Source organism: Dermacentor andersoni, chromosome 4 (genome assembly GCF_023375885.2).
Source record: "Dermacentor andersoni chromosome 4, qqDerAnde1_hic_scaffold, whole genome shotgun sequence".
In the NCBI taxonomy this organism is placed as follows: Eukaryota; Metazoa; Arthropoda; class Arachnida; order Ixodida; family Ixodidae; genus Dermacentor; species Dermacentor andersoni.
In genome coordinates, this window is record NC_092817.1 from 104,372,521 (window position 1) to 104,395,106 (window position 22,586).

The 22,586-nt window shown below is 45.6% G+C and overlaps 1 pseudogene; it reads right to left on the reverse strand.

Annotated features, from left to right (window-relative positions):
- Positions 1 to 3,733: 3,733 nt before the first annotated feature.
- LOC126536554 (methionine-R-sulfoxide reductase B1-like) lies at positions 3,734 to 18,841 on the reverse strand (annotated as a pseudogene).
- Positions 18,842 to 22,586: the final 3,745 nt, after the last annotated feature.

A 22,586-nucleotide genomic window follows, 5' to 3' on the forward strand; every position in this document is an offset into this window, starting at 1 on the left:
TTTTAATGCGAAGCGTGTGTCAGTCAACCTTCTCATTTTCTAAAAAAAAAAAGGTGCCTGTCTCAGATAGCACGATTCTAGACCGTGAGCTGGTGTACTCGAAAAGGCGGACGTTACTTGCACAAAATTTCGAATGCATAATCGACTAAATAAAAAAAATTAATAATTAAGTTTAGTTACCTTATGACACATACTGCAATTTATAAATTCAAGCGGGTGAGACTACAAGGCATATCCACTTGAAATCAATTCTGTGGTTGGCAGCATTCACGATATGCACCATCAAACATACGGTAGAATAGCACTGACGTTCCACTTAACAAAACGCTGTTTCGTACAGTGAAGCACATAACTGGAACGCAAATACATTTCGTCAGGAAGTTCGGTAAATATTCTCTCGGAACTGAATATCACCTTCCGAATTTGTTACAAGTGGATTGTTATGATCTGGGCACAAGTTTGCCTAATAGAGTTACATTTGTAACTCACAGTTGTGACATTGCGTCGTCCTTCAGCGTCACTACCATGCAACATCTGGTGGAGGTGTTTTACATTCATGTACCAGACGCCTCCGGAATTCCGTCATCCAAGCCCAAACTACGAAGACAGCGTCAACGTCAACTCGGACCATTGAACTAGCCTGAGCTAGGCTACAAGACCTGCCCCCAGAGTTCCGATTTCTATCCTTGACCACCAGAAAGACCGAAACCAACGCAGGAGCCACAGTGACGGACCGAGAATTGCCAGCAACCATCGTACTTCGGCAGACCAGAGAACCACCGACTTTCCGTCGATCACCGTTTGAAGGCCCTGAAACCTCGCTGGAGACATGTGAGAGGACCGCGACGTTCAGAAACTGGAGCGGCGAAGTCAAGCTGCGCCATGTCTATTTTTCTTCGGATGACACTGTCCGAACCTGGTTTGAGAAAAGAAAGACCACCTAGTGACGAGAGACCTATTTCGTGAGAACTTTTAATACATTCGCGAGTGTCGTATGCGACGAAAGGGCCAAGTTCTCTTGAAAGCCCTAGTATAATTGCCGAAAGAGAACATCGCGACCTTCACGGAGAAGACAACTCGCCTCTTCCGCCACGCCGATACCGACATGTCTGAAGAAAAAAAAAAGCTTCCGTTCCCGATGCGGGGTGTGAAAGTACAGCTGTTCATCGAATTGATACGAAACCTAATCAAGGCTGTCCACGAGCTTGTTTCGGAGCCCACAACAATCGATATGACGCTTGAAATACGTACGAAGCAATTCAACCACCGTGTGTTGGCAACAGAGTACGCCGAAGCTTAAGCGTTGGGCACCGACGACTTGCGCGAGACAATCAGAGTGGTCCTACGGGAAGAGCTGCAGAAGTTGAGCCGAAGGTTACCGCCCCAGGTGGCCTAGATTGCTCCCATAGTCAATGAAGAACTACAGTGGTCACCGGAAGGACCAAAACTTCATCGTCGCAACCCCAGCCAGATGCGATGACTTGCGCCGAGTCACCTGCCATCAAGGTCCTCCTCCGCGTCTCCGCCAGTACCCCTTAACGCCGAAATTCCGTCGCACGCCGCTACCGCCGCCGCCGGTTCGCCCACCCGTCTCCCAGATCAACTACCCAAAGAACACATATGTTTGGCATGCTCCAGATGACCACTCGCTCTGCTGTCACTGCAGCGAAGCAGGCCCTGTCTACCGCCGATGCCCATACCGCGACTTGAGAGTGCGAGTGCTTGCCGTGAAAGAGCCGTGCACGCAGAAAGGTGAACGGCCTCGTGACATCGCCGTCTATTTCACCGTCACTCAATGGAGTCCTAGAGAACCGTCCCGTTCACCTTCACCAGGCCGCGAGCCGCCGGCCCTGCGCCGACCTCACATTGCCCATCCCATGGCTTGTCCCTGATCCCTTAGCCGGAAAATTAAAAATAACAATTGAAGGAGCTGCGGTTGATGTACGTCGAAATGCCGAAGAGCCTCCGCCGAGGTAGACGACGCTTCAAAATCTATCTCGAGGACTTAGCAATGACACGCCACCATTCCGACGAAGCTTCGAAGCCGAGAACACACCGACAACAGAAGACCTCACGACGCGACGTACCAGCCACCGGTCGACGCGATGCAGCCGTGATCCGACGCCACTACCTAACTGCAACGCAAGGTCAAGAGCTACCGACATTGATTTTCTGATTGATGGGCAACACATCACTGCTCTAGTCGATACAGACGTCGACTACTCTGTCGGCAGCGGATACTTGGCCGCCAAGTTCAATGAAGCCAAGAATGCTTGGGAAGGCCCTCAAATCTCGACAGCTGGAGGAGACCTCATAACGCTGACGAAAATTTGCATGGCAAGAATAACAGTTAATGACCAGACTTACCTTGCAACCTTCGTAATTCTGCAACAATGCCACTGACCGGAATTCTTGTCCTGGACTTCCTGAGCGAACACGGCGCCGTCATCGACACAAAGCCTATGTCGATAACTCTGTCCGCAGATCAAGCGATAACGCTGGAGAGGACTGTATGTCATCATACCTAAGTGGACTTGATGATCAAGTCAGCATTCCGCCTCACTCCAGCATCATGATTTCCGTCACCGCAGATGCATCCTTAGACAATGAAGCCATCGTCGAGAACGACCAACAGCTGCAGCTCGGTCCGGAAATTGACGTTTATATTGCCTAGTCAATGTGAAGAAAAGCACAAGTAATGGTGAAGAACTTCAGCCAGGAATGGAAACACCTCAACAAAGGCACGAATATTGCATATATGAAAGAAATTGCAAAAGTCAGTGATGCTCTTGCTTTCTCGGATTATGCCGAAGCTTCAACGATAATTCATGTACATCAACCATTTTTCGATATTAATCCGTGTCTTCATAGTCATAAACAAGAAGAGGTCAAGAGTCTCCTCCAGCAATTTAACGACTGCTTTCGTCGTCATCTAGGACTCGAGAAGCACCAGTTCCTAAGCATCGCATAATAAACGAAGAATCTGCTCGACAACACAGTGCAATCCCGTACAGAGTTTCGACAAGAGAACGAGAGGCCGTTAAGCAGCAAGTCGAGGAAATGCCCTGCGACAAAGACATCCAGCCGTCGAATAGCCCATGGGCGTCTCCTGTTAGTTAAGAAGAAGGATGGAACTCTGCGGTTTTGCGTCGATTATCGTCATCTGTCACAAAGAAGGCCGTGTACCCACTCCCACGGATACAGAACGCACTCAATCGTCTCTACAATGCGAAGCATTTTTCCTTGAAGTGCCTCATGTTTTTCTTCAGTAACGTGGTTATCGAAATGGAATGTTTGTCTCTAGTGCCAGAAACCATGTTTGCTTAATTATTTGCGCCATAGTTTTCGTAGCATTCCGATTTATTTCAACATGGATCAATTCCCTTCGCATGTTGAATTGTTTCGTGGCGCTGGAATGTAACATAGTTTATATTTTGCACTAACTAATCTTATACAGCGTCCTGCTTACCAAAAGAGAGCACGTACTCCACTGAATGGGACAGCTCCATCTTACTTATACAGCTTGCTTCTATACCAGGCTCAATGCAATTCTGTGTCATATAATCACAAGAGGCGCGCTTATTACCCTGGAGCTTCCTAGGCTTGCCCTATTGATATTTTCTAGGTTCACAACTGTAATAATGCATTAACAGTTCGGAAACCTGGTTTCTTGCGGAGAGGTGACCTTGCTGATACGTGGCAAGAAACTCAAATGAAGCGTGAGTACCATTCGTGCTGTGGTAGGGCATATAATTTACTTAAGACAATTATTTGGGCATCGCGCAGTCGCCCTTGCTTTACAAACATGAAGCCTAGCGAAATAGATGGAAACGAACACTATCTTAAGTCTTCACTTTGGTTGGGCCCTGAAGACCAATGAGCACGTGGCCTGCTCACAAACTTGCTATGTCGTGGGGTGGCTGCGGATGGCAACCATCGAGTGGCCCGGTTCCTTTTTTGAGGGATTTGCCGGTCACCGTCATATGTGCGTTGTCGCACCATACCGAGCCGTTCGCGACATCTTTCCATTAGCACCGCTGAGCAAAGGGCAGCAGCCGAGGGTGTCTCAACTATGACAGCACCGAAGAATGCTTGCTGCCCTTACTTCGCCCCACCTCATCCACCCTTGCTCGGGGCACCATCGTCATCATCTGCAGAAAAATCAAGCCAGAATTTACATTCCATTATCAGGGCACACATATCATACTACAGCACGTTTGCTCTAGCAAATACAAAAACATTCAATGTGACTTCATTCTCACCTTGCATAAGTAAGAAACATTTAGCAGTAGTGCGAACATGTGTTAGACATCTCACAAACTAACTGCGGATATCATTGAGCAGCGACAGTCGCTCTGAGCGTATATCGAAGTTACTGGATTTACAAGACAGACCTGCAACCACCACAATGTCACAATCGCGACAAACACAGCGGTATGGACATAAAATGATAGTGCGCCTATTTATCTCCTGTACTAAAATATGTAAGCGCGAAAGCTACAGCTGGCGAGAACTACCGATACACTAAAATATATTCCCAAATATGGGTTGGGAACGCTGACACTTGTTAGCTGGCACCTAATGGAATCTAAACAAAGTGAAAGAAATGTGACAAGGCAAGGAAATGCAAGAAAAATTAATGACCTGTTAATAAGGTTCTTTGCCAGGTGCACAGGGAATATGCTATACAAGCATGGGGACATTACAAAGGGAAGGAAATCTCGACATTATGATTACTTATGGTTTCGCGTCGCGTGCTCCTAACACAATCTCACATGTGAACAAACGTCTAAAACATGGACTTCTATATAATAACTTATCGCAGAAATGTTAATGAATATTTTGTTCGTTATGTTGCGTTACGGTATACACATTTCAAACATTTTACGTGTTATTCCCATTGCACAAATATTGCTGCCATTAGAAGATAATCGACAATGGCTCTAACCTCAGTGACAGTCCTGGTAACAGGGTTATCTGCTCAGGTGGAAAGCCCTAAAATATTGTCTGGAGAACGCTTTCTCTGACAAAGATACTCATAGCTCTGTCGTTGAAATATTTGGCATAGCATGGATAGATTGGCCAGTTGGTATTGAATTACTAGAAAACTTGGAGCGCAAGACAGATACCTACCACACGCCCTCACTCACAACTGATCTGTATTGCACGTATCGAAACTTATACATGTATACAAAATGGACGCATCGTGCTAGTCGAGACGAGGCAAAGCAAACATACCTCCAAGGCCCGTGTTCAGCATCGACTAATGAAATTTAGTTCCATTTCATGCACTAATAACAGTGGCTGTCTTACGCCCAGGGCAGCGTTTTTGGTTATATGATCAGCTTCCGAGATTGCTCGTCAGGCTTTGTCAGGGTGACAGAACAAAAGGACTGTGCTTTCGAAGAGGCGTTTACAGTTTCACGATTGACAACGTAAATCATGATGAGAGGATGGCGAGCAATTTAATGAATTTGTGTTTTTTGAGGCGTGAGGTTAACATATCGACCTGTTTGGCCGATATACATATGACCGCAGGAAGGAGGAATTTTGTGCATCACTCTTGAAACATCAAGAACGGCAATCTATTACTAGACTTCAGCTCCGAAGTGAATTCTAGAACCATCCCTTCATTTTCAAAGCAGTCAAAAATGTCTTCAGTTATCTGTATGAGCGTTATTTGTCAATAACAATCAAATCGTCGTCCAGATGTCTGAACACTGATACACCCCTGAATTTGGCATTTACAGCTCTGTCTACCTAACCAAAAAAAGTAGAGCGTAATGCTGAGGCCATGCACGAACCTATTATACAGGCGTCTGCTATATCATATGCAGTTTGCTGAGACAAATTAACGAAGGTAAACATTAAATAGAAGGTAGATCATGGAGTAGCCTAGTAGCTACAACAATGCTGCCGTCTCAGCTTTCAGCATTCACGTACACCTTTATTATTTGTTGCCGCAGGCCATATTGTAAACAGCGTAACTACAAACTTGGCTATAAGAATAAATGTGGTATTTTGGTTGAGTGCCTTTTAGAAACTTATAAATGAAATCGACCGTCGTAATTAGGCTCAGAAAACTGTATGCGCAGAAATCAGGTGTCTGTATAGGTTCGTGCGTGGCGCCAATATAAAGTTCTCTTTTTCTTGGCGAAGTAGAGCTGTCAATACCAAACATCAGGACGTCAGTCCACACGTCGCAAGTTGCCACACCGACGGCAGCTTGCGACGTGTGGAGTGACGTCCCTAGCTTTTCGTATATAAAGGAACATGCCTAGCAACTCATTTCAGTCTTGTTGCAGCACCGCTATGGGCGACAGCGTGCTGTCAAAAATTACCATTACTCTAATTATTCCAAAGCAATACAGCCTTGCGTACCCTCTTCAGCGATCGTAGTGGTGGTTTTCAACAGCTTCGCGGGACATACATTTTCATAGGGCCTGAAGGCGGAGTCATTTTTTTCTTATTGACAAATCGCGCGCGTGATTTGTACATAGTGAAGGCATTGCTCATGGCGTTGAAAATCAAGGGATGGGTCCAGACTTTACATCCGAACTGCCTTGTAGAAAAAGGTTGCAGTTCCTTGATGTGTGCATAAATTTTGTTGATCACGTTTGCTGCCAGTATCACCTGCGAATTGCAAAAGCGGTTTTAGGTTTCGCAACGAAACACTCGAAAATTGTAAAACGCGCGATTGCATTTTGTGCCTACGCGCAGCCTTGGAAAAAAGTTGCGTGCACAAGCTCAGCACGAATTTGCATATGCAAGTGGATCACGTTAATGCTGCGGGTTATCCTATGCACCTAATTAGGTCAGGTTGTGAAAAGCTCAGGCTAATTTTCAAGAAAGAAACATACGGGCGTCGTCCTTCTGTGCATCGTGAGGGAAACAGGAATTCGTCAGTTACGCCCTGTGTGCTTCAAATGCCGCATGACATAAAAAAAAGATATAGGAAATCAGCATGGCGTGCACGTGTTATTTTCTGCACCAGACAACAGGACTAGTTGCACTTGTTCATTTGTGCACTGAAGGGCACATAGCACTTCACTGAGTGATAGGCAATGCATCCTGAATCATGTCCACCATTTTGTCGATGAGGTTTCAAGAGTGGTGTACAAAATTCTGCTTTCCTGTGGTCATATGTAAATTGGCGAAACAGGCTGATGTGTTAATTATGCCTCAGAGAACAGAGAATGCTCATGAAATGGTGCGCTGTCCTCTTATCTTGCCTTACATTGCCAATCGTACATGCATAAACCACTCTTCGAAAACACGGCCATTTTCTGTACCCTCACCAAACCACACGAGAAATCTCGGAAGCCTATTATATCACCAAGAACGCCGCACACTGTGTAAGTCAGCCATTCTTATTACTGCATGGCAGATAATTAAATTTTATTAACTGATGGTTCATTAACTGATGGAGCCATGTTTGTTTTACCTCGTCTTGAAATAGGCGATGCGTCCATTTTCCATATGTGAACGTTTCAATACATCCAGTAAATATCCGTTTTGGGTGTGCGCGTGTGGGGTGTTTTCCTTTTCTTCGTGCAGTGTATTTCTGGTGCTCCAAGTTTTGTAGTAATATTTGCCCTTGGCTCAGAGGTTTTTTTCCCGATGCTGCACCATGTAGCCGCAAAACACCACTTGACCGTCACCAGTTAACTCTCAAGTGCCGCAACCTTCTCCTTCCAATCGTTGCAGAGCGTCCTCCAACTTGTCAAGCACTAAATCATCACGTGAACACCACGAAATTTTAGCCACGAAACTATTGTGTGCTTTCACGAAGCGGTTACTCCAGGTGGCACCATGACACTGCGTCAAAAGCCCGCCGCGGAAGCGCAGGCTGAAATAAAACCGCGCGACACTCACATATAGTTCTTCCAGGCAGCCTAAGTATGCATGGAGTGCGAATATTTTTTCTACAAGGTGCCGCGCTTCGACATGCGGGTCTGGGGAGCCTTTCTAGAAGTCGCTCGGAGAGAGGCTATCTATACAAGACAAAGTTAAAGTAACGTGCAAGGCAAGGCCTCTCATCCCCACAGTGCGTTAAGCCTTGAGTCTGCTCTTCTGCCTTGCAGAATGCCTTCCATTCAGGAACCAAAAACGTCGAACAATACAAAACCTTAGACCCTTTCGTCACGCATTCTTCGTGCTACCTAATCTTTCTATGAGCTTCTCTTTGTACTAAACTAGCTCGCACCAAGTGAATACAGGACATGTAATATACTGGACACATCTCTCGAATTAATCTTTGAACTGCGCCTAAACCAGCGGGGATGTTCTGTGACATAAGACACGCCCACCAGCCAAGTGCGGCTGCTGACTTCACTGACTAACTATGCTCCATAATTAGAGTGATGTCTCTGAATAAGCGAAATGCAATGGTCACAGAGGTAAGGTCTTCATCTAAAGCTAGAGGGTCGCTGAGCAGTTCTAGTTCATTTCTTCTTCGAGGGCTTTGTCTCGTCACATGACGCAGTAAAAACACTTGTAAACTCGCTGGGAGACAACATTCACGAAGCGACTAACTTCACTTTTGACGCCTTATTCAACGCGCCGTCGCCAAAGACAATTTCCTATACCATCCACGTGTGGATGGCCTCAATGCAAGTTTGAACACGCGTGTCACTCTCATGCTTACCGTGGTTATCTTCGACGAAGATGCACCTTCAGAAGAAATTCTCCTCTACATCTCCTTCTCGTCTGCCTTAAAGCAATGTTGCTGATCTTGGAGCTGCTGACAGTCTTTGTATTCTTTGTGTACGAGTATACCTCGTACATTAACCGGCTTCAATTGCTCAATCACAAGCTGAGCGCTTACGCGGCAATTTCCATAAAGTAATTAGCTATAATTTCTTGATTATTGACATGTGTGATTACAGCAATTTATGACTAGCAGACGCGAGTAGCGTGTTCTTCAAAAAAAAAAAAAGAACATGTCTCTCATTTATGTATTTCGGAATTATTGGACTTCTGCTCAACTTTTACTTATACAACATGGTTATCTTTCTCCCTTTGTAAAGAAGTAACAGATTATAAACGTGCGGTAAACGACCTAACTACACTTATTTCTTCTTGGTATTTGGTATAACTTTCGTAATAATCATGAATCGACTGTCTGATTTTCGAACATTTACGCTGCCGCTAAGACACCGGTGCGCGTAAAACGCTTCCATTGAATACGTTTTAATGTTGAATATGCGCCACAAACGTCCATTTTCACTAAGAGGTCTTGAGAGCTCCATTTACGTTATTTTAAATAGATATCAAGTTAGCCCTGATTGGGCGCTACTTCAAGAAAATTCCTGTAGAAAGCTGGCCTCCGAAGTTCACAGGACTAGCTGTAGTTCTTCCAGTGATAACGTCGCTGATGAATGGCCAACATACGCGCTGTCTGAGCTCACATGAGCCAAACTATAAAAAAATAAAACAAAGAAAGACCTCTTACGATTTACAAGAATGGGACCAACGCTGTTTTCTTATCAGTAGCCACACATTTCAATATCGCGCAGAAAATGAAACCAGCTGGAAACTATTGAATATCAGTTTTTCAAATCCTAGCGCTAGTTAGCATCGAAGTTCCGCAATTACACCAGTAAATAACTGGTAGTGTAAAACATTTCGACAAATGAGCCTATTAAGTCTAACTGAGAAAGAAATACCTCGTTTTGCAGAACACCGTTAGCCCAAGTCATCTTTTTTAGCTTACCCCCCCATGCAAACACATTCTGTAAAGAAATCGGAATATGCAGTTGGTTTGTTTTCATATCAACATTTTCGATAGGGTCATTGAATATTTCAAGTTCATTCGTGATCGAGGCACAGTGCTGACCTGCTTCTGAACAGAACTGTTCAATCGGAATAATGAGTATTTGCTTAGTTAAGACATCTTAGCCAGTCTGTTACCGCTATTGTTTTCAGTGTAGATTTTCCACATGTTCATTCATATATTTCGACAGTGCTTACCCTTGCCGACAAATTTGAGGGACTCCGATGTGATTCAAAAGCGCGATTTGCCCTTGGGACCTTCACCGAGGAACTCGTGGCCCAACCTCGTATCGCACTGGCCGCAGTACACCTGCGCATTGTAAGCAAATGGGCTGCTGTAATTGGTGTTACGCATTCAACCATTGCTGATAAGAGAAAGGAAACTACAGTATGCCGCAGGAATGAGATAACAACGCAGCAGGCACTACACTGCTTTCCAGTGAAACCATGCTAAGATAAGTGTTCAATTGGAATCTAGCAACTGCGCGAGCAAGACTTCCGGGATGGTATTGCTTCGCATATACACGCTATCCCGTGATACAAACGAACAATATAAATATATCAGCATGCACATAGATGCGCAATGTTGCTGCCAGCCCCAATCCGAAAACTATCTCACAAAATATCCCACTCGACATGTCCTACTCTCCCTACTCAACCATCGCGCCAAACCCCGATTCATACCCGATTTAACTCCGAAATTATATCCTGGCACAATGTTTTACCGAATCCCGCTACAATGCCTTCACTGGTGGCCCCCCACACCATTGTAAAGTTCTACTCAACCTCACCATGAACGTAACTGGAACCATTGATGCGCTGACAGCAGAGCAGTGTTCCGGTTTTTCAGTCGTTTTTTTAAATGTCTCAGGTGAACGACAAACGACTGCACACACTGCAGGCCGCTCCGAATGGGTCCTCAATAAAATTTTTGGTGAAGTACTAATCCGCAGCAGTGGTCCAAGGCCTTTCAAGAGAAGACTGACGGCAAGTTTCGCGTCTCCAGCGTAGCCATTTTTCCTTTTCGTCTGATGTCATTCCAACTTAGTTGTTTGCGCACCGCTTTCATCTGTTCGCAGTCACCGTTGACGTGCTTCAATGTTTCTGGCACCAAAGGAGTCACGTGCCGCCGCAGCGCAGCGCCATTTTTTTTTTCTCGTTTGCCTCCCTAAGCGAGAACGCGCTTAGATCGCCTTTCGAATGTGTTTTCCACAGAAACATTCGCGGTGAATGTGAGCACGTACATCACGAACGTGGTTGTTATGATATTGGATGAGCGCAGGTGACGTAATCTATGGTGACTTCATACCGTGTGAAACCGATAAGGAATTTCTGGCATGATATAGCGCCTGGGGTACGTCCTCACATTGTTCTTGTGTGACTACATGTGACTCGACTCTTAGAGTCACATGTAGACTCACCCTTATTACCACGGTAAATGAGCTCTTCCAAGTTGGTGTTATTGGTAAAATAAACTTCGGTCAAATTGGCTGTTTTCGCCGGAGTGCGATGCTCTGACATTGATAGTATGGTGCAGAGTTGAGAAATGCGGTATCTCACAAAGATGGGATGTTGCAGGCGTCACACAACGATAGCGCATGAGGTAAGACCGATTGAAAACCGCCGGTGTTTCGGAACGCCCAACGAAATGATTAGATAACATTAGCTTTGCTTTTCTGACGCGAAAGAATCAGATGGCTCATTGAGTGATTAAGCCGGCGGAGATAGTAGCAGCAAAATTACATATAATTTCCCATTGGCTGCGACACCACGTCAAGAGCGCGACTCGACGGAGCAGCGCACGTGCATCGGAGTACCGGTGACGTTAGCGCGCCAAGTGTTGCGTGAGGGGGGAGGGCCTCGCCGCAACGCCACGTCACCAGCGCGCCTCGACAGAACAGATGCGGCGAGGCGACGCCGCGGGGCGAGGCGGGTTGCCATCGGCGAGGCAGTTGCGCGACGCGCTTTCTCGGTCTCTCGTCGCGGAGGTCATCGGTGGCATGCGGCGCTGGCACCGCAGGCTGCTACCGCTTGCTGGCTCTGGCAGCACGTACAGTTATAGTATATTGCTCGCAGCCGAAAAGTCAAAGTACCGCTCAACGGCATTCAATGGGGCATTAATGCTTTCGTATTCACAACTCGTAAGAAGTTTAGGGATCCTCGGAGTTTACAGCAAAGCTGTATATGCCTATGCGAAACAGTCGTGGTCCGACCACAGAAACCCTGCTGCGTGAGCATGAGCCATTGCTTGGGGACGCATGAACCATTGTTTAGGGAGGTATGAGCCGTTGCAAGATCTTACGTGACGGTCGGAAAAGTTTCTTGTTGAGTATGCATAGAAGTCATTGCAGGGAACGGACACAGAGGGGGATGGGGTCGAGACGATATCATGATGACATAATTAATGAAATACTTTTACAGCGAAGCTGTATATGTCTAGGCGAAGCGCTCGCGGTGCAGCCACGGAAACTCTCCGGCGGAAGGTGCAGCGCGCCATTGGCTACGCCGACAGTGACGTCGTTTCTGTCTCGCTGCAGAGCACGCGCGCAGCAGTCTTGCTCCGAACTTGCAATAGGTTCAAAAATGTGGCCCTGTCTATAATTGAATGAAATATGCGGCCCCGGTGTGTCACTTGGTAACTGCAGTGCACAATCGAGTCATAAGCACAAAGAATAACGCATTATGAAACACAAATGCGTAACATATTTCAGAAAAATTTTGATGAACCCACTGTATTAACACAATGAACCGCTTTTTGCACCCCTCCATGAAGTTGATTATGCGAAGAACAACATGCGGCATTTCCAATAAACACTGTGGTAAACCCAAGCGAAACGTGTGCGTAACCTCAATAAGAAATATAAAGACGTAACCAATAAGCGAGAAGGCGTTTAATAAACTGTCGGAATTAACTCAACAATAAACATCGGGGCCACCCATTTCAGCTTCAGTGGTTTACCTTCTGTACGGGGTGCATGGGCGGTATTTTTTATTCTGGTTGCTTCAGTGGGTGCACGCATCTACTGATGAGGAATGGCAGTCTGTGTGTGCACAACGCTAATCCCGACGGCAAACAGCATGAATGCTGCCCCAGAAATTGGCTGTGCTGTCGAACCAACTTAGAGGAGCCTAATGGTGTGACTTTGGTAACCAGAGGCCAGTGCGTCTACCTCGACTCTCAGAAGACGACGTAACCTTCCGCACATGTGGGCTGCACACGTTCCATAGATATTGACAAAGATGATGTCGGCAGGTCGGTAACCGTGTAGCTGCTATCGAAAAAAAAGACACCATTGATGATTTGGCGGCAAATGAAGGAGAAATTTATTATTATTACGTCGCACCTCTCTGAGGTACCGGATCCATCATTCACACCACGTTCACCACATTGCAAATTGTTGTTCTGGAGCTGACTCGACACACGTCTCGCCTCTTCGAGGAGCCTAGTGCAACTGGCGGCAGTCCGGAGAAGCCCACCGACAGTTTCAAGTATGCAAGAAGAAAGGGCTGAGCTCCATGTCGGCCATTCATTCTGTTAGTTCCCCCAGCCCCTGCAAAATATGAGTGCCACCTACGAGTTGTGCCGATTCTGGTCTCTATACGCGGATTGGTCATATGTTGATTTTCTTTAGTGTTTAGTGACGCGATGTAGATGTTTAGTGACGCGCACAGTGGCCTTTGATGCCACTGCCAAGAACACAACTGCCTTTGTTCGTTTACCGTTGCTTCTCATTGCCCGCAATGTTGACCGATGTTCGAGTGTCAGCCGCGCGTTATAAAGTGACATGCCGTCCACCACCTTTCCTGTTCGATGTCAGACAATGCCTCGGCCGTCCTCCTCTCCACACCACTGCGCCTATCTACAGCTACGAGGGCTGGAGAGAGCGGCGAGAGAGGACTAGTGCTGTCGAGAGCGCTCAGGCATTGCTTTTTTCCTCAGGGAAGGTACAACGTCATAAGAGAGCGCATGGTGACAAAATGGGCTATTTGCTTTAGGAACTTGAGATACTTCGTTTTAAACCGTGAACGATATGCAGAGTAGGTAGATAAGAAAAGCGGAGGTTTGCCATGATAAGCGAGTCTGCATAAACACTGCGTCACTCGTGTTGCAGCAGCCCTTAGAAAAATGAAAGCACTTGTTCTCATTGCTTATTTTAAATCTATGAGATTCGGCGATATCACAAAGCCGGCGGGAATACTGAAAGCAAAGTACTTCGTATTTTATTTGAGTGGAGAAAATGCCTCCTGTTTGGACCGCAGCTACCCACAACGGGGATATTCAGTAATAGAAGTGACGTGATCCGTGACGTGAAGTGGCAAGCTTCGCATTACGCGAAGGTTGCCGACCTCCTCTGTTTACCATCTCGTTGCGTATTGATAACGAGGGTGTTAAATCTGCCAGCCTTGATGCCATTAGGTAACATATGAGGTTTATTTAGCCACGTGCTTGCTCTCCTAACTTCACATGTTACATGACGCCATCGGGCAAGAAAGGGTGTTCCACGTCCACCCACCATGGCTCTGAATGGAGCTGGCTCACACCTTCAAGGCTAGAAGATCCAAACCACGTAAATAGCGAAGTTAGTGGACGGAGTGAAAGCCGTCCCTGTAGCACAAATGGCAGAGCATCACACGCGTTATGCAAAAGTTGTGGGTTCGGTTGCCACCAGCGACAAGTTACCTATTACTCCAATTTCATTTCCCTTCTTCTAAACCTAAAGACTAACCCCAGCAGTTAACCCTAAGCGTTCCTTTGCTTCATTGCCCTTGTGGATTTATAAGGTAGTTATTAACCAAAATCACGCCCTTCTGTTTCCATTTTTTTTTTTCATATGGTGAATGTGGCACTGACGCCAGTGGCTGTAACTTCTGATTGGCTTGACACGTCATGTCTCAGGTAACATACATATTGTTCAAAATATGTCACACCATAGTAAACCTACACAAATAAATACATGATTGAAGATTTATCAAGAGCAAAAGAATTTCCACTTTTGAATATCATGTTTTGGAAAGAATTGCGATCTGCCGTAAATGTGCTGCACAACGGTGTACACAAGAGACGTTTTTAATGAGGACGCTCGGGGTGTCGCCATAATTTCCTCTTGGCTGTGGTAATTGCGCCTGAACACCCGCCAAAAAGCATTGCAGACGTTGCCGCACGTGTGTTTGATCTACGCACGCCACAGTCCAGAAAGGAGATTCGTTGCAAATACGCTAATAACCCCGTCCGAAAGAGAGGTGCGTAAAGGCCACCGCGAGGCAAGACTTTAGGTTTGGCTCTATCAGAGGCGCGCAGTGATTGGAAGCAACCAATCAGGTCATTAGGAGAGTTGAACTGGCAGGGAAGGTTTTCCTTCGTTGTGTGCTCAGATTTTGAACATTGAAGGCGAATAACTTCATTTCCAGTGCACCAATTTTTGTAATTGTTTTTGTATTCACCTGAATATAACATAAAAATAGATGCATTTCAGTGCTACACAAGTTGGGCGAAAATATGATGCTAGGCCCCTTAAAACAATTTATCGAGGGGCTGCTTATTCGCTGACTTGATGCACGGCAAGATTGCGAGGCTAATTATTGAGAACACGAGTTATATGGCTGCATACAAGAAGAACACCGTCCTGTCTTTGTTATCTAAAGTGTTTCAGTGCTTCGAATATCACACTGTAGTTACCGACAAGCATGTTCAATACGGTACGTGTGACCACATCTGCTTTGCACTGTGATGGGCAGGCTCTCTGGTGCTCGCCTTACCAGATTCTAAACCTCTAAGAAGGATGACAGAGTGGTGGAAATGATTGCCTCGGTGCCTTCGAGCTTAATAAACTGCATCTACTAATTCTTCACTTCGACGAAAGGACCATAGCTTAGAGCACCTGGCTCTCAAACGGGTAAGTACGGAACTCACAGTCGGGCGAGAGGCAAGTTTGGTTTGCTTTTCTCATATTGGGGTTTTGTATAGGAAGGAGCCGCCGTGAGCCCCCAATCTGGGGACGAGTCTGGCTTCTTGCTTTGGTGTCCACGTTGCCCCTTTGGCGTGCTGGAGGCACCGCCAGTGCATACTAAATAATCATACGCTGCATACACTTCGCACTTGCGCAAGTTCTCACTCCTCTTCACCAATATACACAGTGTACGATCCACTGTATTACAACAGTGCATCATGGTGAAGCCATTTTAAAACACATGTAAGGTTCTTGTCTTATTTGCTAATATATGCACTCTTTCATTATCAGCTCTCTTTTCAGAACGGTTCTACGTGCCAGTTTCAGCGTCTCAAAAAAATCATAAGTTTCAACTCACCCTCAGCGCTTTTGGCTTATTCGGTTCGGGCACTTTCTTGACGCTGTTCTTGTGTATGGTATTGCTGAATGATGGCCAGGGCGACTTGTGGGCGAACTTCGAGCCACTCGCGAACAGCTTGTTCCCGCAGCTGGCGCACACGTAGATGCCTGCACGATTCATTGCCCCCTGCGTCATGCTCGAACCAGACAGCAGCTGCTTCAGCTTTACGAGTGAAGTGCGAGGCTTTCATGACACACGGGCAATTCAAGTTCATAGCAGCTTGCTGAAATTCGAAAGCGACAACGTAGGCATGAAGCTCACGTTGATACATCGGTCGAGCCACAGAGAAATTTGTGCGGGGTGCCATAAGACGGCACTAATATGCGGGCGCAAGGGGTCTTGACACATCTCGTCCCATGCGATCCTACTCAATTACCGCCATAGCTAACCTGCATTTACATCAGTAAATCTAGGGTTGGTGGTTTTTGCTAGAGAATCGCATGAGTCATGCGGAAGCTGTTGGTAAGGCTCGCACTGGCGACAGATTGTCCTTAACTCCACTTTCGTTTGCGTTTTGTTGAATGTGACTACATATGGCTGCTCTAGAGGGCTTATGATTTTCATGGCTTCAATGTTTATCGACCTCCTATATTTGTTACTAACACGAAATGGAGCCCCAACATTTAGCGTGATTCTTCTCACTCATAAAAAGACCGTATATATAGTGGTCCGATAGCTCAGCCGGGCATTATTAGTGTCCATGAAACAAAACGAGCTCAAAAATTATTTGGTACGTGTTTTCCAGCCGGGCCTATAATTCACAGATCTGTGGCAATAGTAGCTTCGAAGCAGTATTCACGTTTACACTCACGTTGTTAACGAGTGTTCCTGTTGGACTGAGCAGAGAGCTATGGAAGCGAAAAGGAGAGGCGCGCGTGTTTGGAGAGTGAGAGAAGAAGCACAGAATTATATAAATAAGTGGCATAGGACAGTTCACGCCATGCCATACTGTTAATTGTCTCATATTAGGAAGTATTGATTAAACACATCCTTAATTAACCAATTCCTTGTTTACATATGCACCTAGGGGAGAGAGGGGCGAGGGCGCGAGCTATTTTAACAATGAATATGGCAGCCATTGGGATCATACTGAGGTGTCCACTCCTTACATACATGCAGCAACCTCGTGCTCACAAATACATCATCATAATGAAACAAAAGGGAGAAGTTCAATAGATAGCGGAGCTTCAACATTGCCAGAAAAAAGAAACGCAGCGCTGGCTACATCCCCACAGAAATACGAGTAGCACCAGCAATGTGCTTTATTATTCTCTCTGTAGGAGTGTAGCCAGTTGTGTCCCTTCAGAATGTTCACAGCAGGCATCGGCAAGTCGTTGGAGGGCCGCTACAACCATTAGTATATTTTCTCCCAGAGTATAGGCATCTAATTAATGTCAAAGTAGCAGTAAACACTCAGCAACAGCACGGCAAGTGAAAGACTACCGTTTGATGCCATGGCACTTACGATTCTCTCAATATTTGTGACCCTTTTCGTTCGCTTTTCGCAGTGTTTTTCATTGGAGATCAAAAAGTTTGAGCGACGTAGCACAGCTTTCTTTTTTGACCGGCTTCTGGGTCTCGAAATGCTGGCTTTAATTGATGATACCCAGTGGCACGATTGGTTGATCGATGAAGCGATCGATCAATGGATTGATTGATTGATTGATTTATTGACTGACTGACTGATTGATTGATTGATTGGTTGAATAATTGATTGATTGATTGATTGATTGATTGATTGATTGATTGATTGATTGATTGATTGATTGATTGATTGATTGATTGATTGATTGATTGATTGATTGATTGATTGATTGATTGATTGATTGATTGAAATATCATATTCAAAGAGAGTAACGTTCACCCTTTACAACGAACAGCTTTACAAGAAAAGGACCTGCATCAAGAAGGAAATATCGTGTTCCGGTTCCATAGTGGGTAGTGTGACGCGCGACCTTTACAATGAAGTGACTTTTATAACGAATTATTTCAGAGGTTCCAAGCACTTTGCTATAAGGGCATTCGACCGAGTAACCGAAAAGTTCTGTCAAAAGCGCAAAGCGCATTGCGAGGAGAGCGATCTACAACTAGTATAATAGCTAGGATTTCTTAGCAAAAGCCCGGACAAACTTCATGGTTACGTCATCGTCCTCTAGGCCTCCCTGCGGTCTTATTCATGCACCCTTCGTAGCGCCGCACCTTTTCCTGAAGGAAGTCCTTACTCCACGCCGCTCTATATGCCGAGCAGTCACGTATTAGGTGCTTGGTATGTTGGTCTGACGGATCACTAGCATTCTTGCTGCAAGTGCATATAGAGCGGAGGAACAACACCGTACCGCAGAGGGAGGTATGTCACCGTCGTAGCGCTCATCTGACTTGTGTAGTCCTCTTGTTACCGCTTCGCGTTATTCGTTCTTGCAATAAAAATTGTGGAAAAACCAGCTGGCAAAAGCGTAACCACTCCGAGGGGCAGGTCTAATCATCCCACAGCTGCCCGGATTGTAAGCAGATACAGTGGAATTGGCATGTCCTAACTCGTAGGGCTTGCACTCACCCGCCTCGAAGTGGTTCCGGTACACCTCGTCGTCCTTCCAGCTGTCGTGCGACATGGTGGCGCCGCACGTTCACCCGCGGCGGCGGCGGCGGCGGCGGCGGCGGCGATCCACTGCCCAGCCGTTAAAGAACCCGACGGCGGCACGCGGCGGGCCTCGAACCACGTCTGGCTCGCGGCACGAGCCAAACGTTTCGTTTAGTTTACCCTTCTATGGTGGCGCATACCCACTGTTGGGTATTGGTCAAGATTCTGGAGGTATTAGGAAGTTGTAGTTAATACAGAAATTAGTAAAACTTTTTTCTGGAAGGCTGTAATGAAAACAACATACGAAGAACGTCATAAAGCTGTGCTGAAAGAACTAAAGACTCCTGCGTGGCTGAGTCAACGTGAATTACTTCCTCTTCGCCGTTTAGTACCCGCGCACCGGAATAGTCGATCACGTATGTAGTCAGCTAGAATATTCGTAACAAGTTGATTTCTTTTCCCCGAGATTGTCGTGTTTGGTTTTGTCGATATAGGTTTTGTACGTATTGGTAATTTTAAATATCATGCGCCACACAAAGCAAGAATACCTCATTAAAACTTGACGAATGCGTCTTTACCGCCTCAAAGTACACTGACACCTAAACCAATGTATAACAAAACGTCCGCGTCATTGTCTTAATTTTGCGTATTATTGCATTACATTAGCCTCATGTTATGCAATTGTTCACGTCGTTAGCATTATTGTTTCCATGACATTTGCTTAGTCCTCTGTTGTCCTAGAAAACTTAACTGTGCTTCAGTTCAATTCAAGTTTTTTACATGCATTATAGGAATGATACATAGTTGTACATATACAGTATATACACATATGCTGCTTACTCTGGAATTGATATTAACCTGCACATTTGCAAAGCTATTACGATTAGCCAATCACAAATGATGTTTCCTCGAGTTATAGAAGAAATTACAAGTAGTCTTGGTGGGTATTATATCTTTCTTTTATCTATAAACGTAACACGACACTCTGCATACATCAAGAAACCTACAGAGCACGTTTTTCTTTTACTGTGTAGTGGACTGCTAATACATGTGATAGGGAAATTCTCGTTGCCACACGCTATCATTTTCCCGTATAGTATTGTTACGCGGATTGCCCTTTCGCGTGGCGAAGTGTTCCTCCATTTCTTATTGTTCAGAAATACTTCAGTTTTCTTACAAAAAAGAAATAGAATCAGGACTAAGGACGCCAACATGCGCCTAGCTGAAACCCTGATCCCTGCACAATCTTTGCTCCAGCGAAGCAGACTCGGAATAACGTAGAACTATTCCAATCAGTTTTTATTCTAAGTTGACCGTTAGCCTTCTGTAATTGGCCAAAATTACTTGGGCCAAGCCCATATGGATGGGCGCCACATCCATTTCGATGGAGTAAATAAAAATTCGCATTAATTTAGGTCATAGCGCTGGATTGACAGGGACATGAAAGACGACAGGACGACAGGACATGTCCCTGTCAACCAGTCAACCAGACGCTTTGACTTCAATTGCTGCAATGAACCAACTAGCCCAAAAATCTGCACTCCTAAAAATTAGCAGTTCCGCCCGAAAGGCGAAGCACCGATTGCGATAGCAAATTAATAGATAGTTGTACGAAGTAAGAAAGGATAGTAGTTTTATCGGGCGTATCAACAAGTAAACATTCGCTTACTAACTAAATTAATAATGATAGAATGCGTAAGCGTTGCTCAATGAGGACGTAGAAAGAAACAGACACACAGAGACAGAGCTGTCGTTGCGTGTCTGCTTCTTTTTACGTCCTTGTTCAGTCGCACTTACACATTCTATAATGGATTCCAACCAACTAGCCCGTCAACATGTTTTAACTAAATTAACCAGCAGGGTTTCACGTGCGCACAGGTAAACATGAACACATCTCGCTCGATGACAGCGGAAACTGTCTGTGAAAACGCTGGAGTTAGGAATCGCGGCAGTAGCCGCGAGCCAATTGACCTCCGTGCATATGTCGCTTCAACGCGAACGATACGTGGAAATCGCAGCGCATACCAAGCTACCGGCACTACGCGCACTCTGCGAACATCGCAAGTCACTTTGAAGATGAGGCTCGAGCGGGCGCGCACTTTGGCCACGTCGCAGATCGCTTTCAAGACACACGAGCGCCGGCAACGCGTCCCTACGGCGTCCGCCATTCGCACGGCCAACGCCGTAGTAGACGCCGCGGTTGGCTCCACTCTGTACGGAGCGGCGGGCGAAGAAGACATCGAGGCACCGTAGCAGCCGCCAGAGAAGAACGCCCCTCTTCCCTTGCCTGACCTCCCTGCCTCGCACGCCACAGGAGAGAGCACGCATCTGGGCGGCGTTTGTTGCCCACGCAAGTGAGCTTGAACCGTGTACGCCCACTCATCCTCACACGCTTTCACTCATACGTAACATCACGGCGACGGCGCGGCAGGAATGCGTCGGAGTGTCCATATAATTGATATCGCAATAAAACTAATTGGAATAGTTTTACGTCACCTCAGCCAGGGACAGCGCAAGAATAACGAGGAATGGTGTGGGGCCGGGAGGGAGGAGAAATTCACACAACATGGAATTAATGAGGTAAAATCGAGATAGGATGACGCACTGCGACCTAGGAGAATCACGCGAAAAATTTAAAAAACAGGAAAACAACAAGAGCAGACACTTTACCCGCAAACTTCTTTTTCGAATAATAAGGAACCATTATTAACCGTATTGGTAATACTGCTATTTTTGTTTTTGACGCAAAGTTTTGCAACAGTACGCAGTCGAAAACAAATATAGGAGACAGGAAGCAAAAGCAGACGTAGTTCATCACTAGTGTTTTGGAACGGGCATGAATGAGTATTCCCAACAAAGAGACCAACTCATTTTGCATAAAGATCGCACAACACATCAAAGAATTATTTTCAATTCCGCATTTCTCTCTTTAGAAGTTTATTGGAAGCGATTTTTTCAGAAAGTCCAGCAGTTTCTTCTTTCTGTTTAAGAGTTTAGGAATTCAATACCACAGGCTTGGCAACCCTGAATTAGTTATAACTTTAGGTAGTTTACAGTTGTTCGCACAAAAGTACCAATCTTTGGTAGTTTGACGATAGAGAGACACGAAATTTGACCAATACCCTTTAGTTCGAGTAAACATATAAAGTGATAGCTTCTCTATGCAGGTAAGAATTGGTGGAACTTATTTATACTTTATTTTATACCTAATTATACCTTAAACACAGTGAGCTGAGTTTAAGTGTTAATATTGGTTACGATGGTACTAGCCACGAGAATTTTTTGCTCGTGTTCGGTTTTCCGCCATGTGAACTCGTGAAGCCTTTTATTGATCAAGGGCTACAACGTTCTAGCACCCTTTTGTGAAGTTCCGTTTGCCGGAAGCCGATCGCTTTCGCGTGCGATGGGTAGGAATGCTGCCTCATTCAGAGTTCATGGCAGTTATTGGAGGAACCCGAATGTTTATTAAAGCCTGAACAATATGTAAATTAAATAATGTGTAAGCGGGATTAAACGACTAATCCTCTCGGTGCACTTACAATTCACATGCAAATTACCCACGGGACTTGTCCAGCGCGCAGAGAAGTGAGGTCGTATACGGAGGGGTACACGTGGACATGGCTGTGATTGCTGAATTTTCGGAATAGAAAGGCCACGTGTTCAAAACATATATTTTAAAACACGAAAAAGCGTTGAAATAGCTTAAAGGCTGTCTATTCACGCGTATCCTTCGCGAAAAGTTTTCGCGCCTTTTCTATTACCGTGAGCTGCCGGAAGGTCCACGAATACAGTTCTCCTGAGGTGAAACCGTAAAACGACAGAAGCGACATAGCTAATTGGAAAGGATTAAATATTCATAACCTCGAAATTGTGCGCAATATAATAG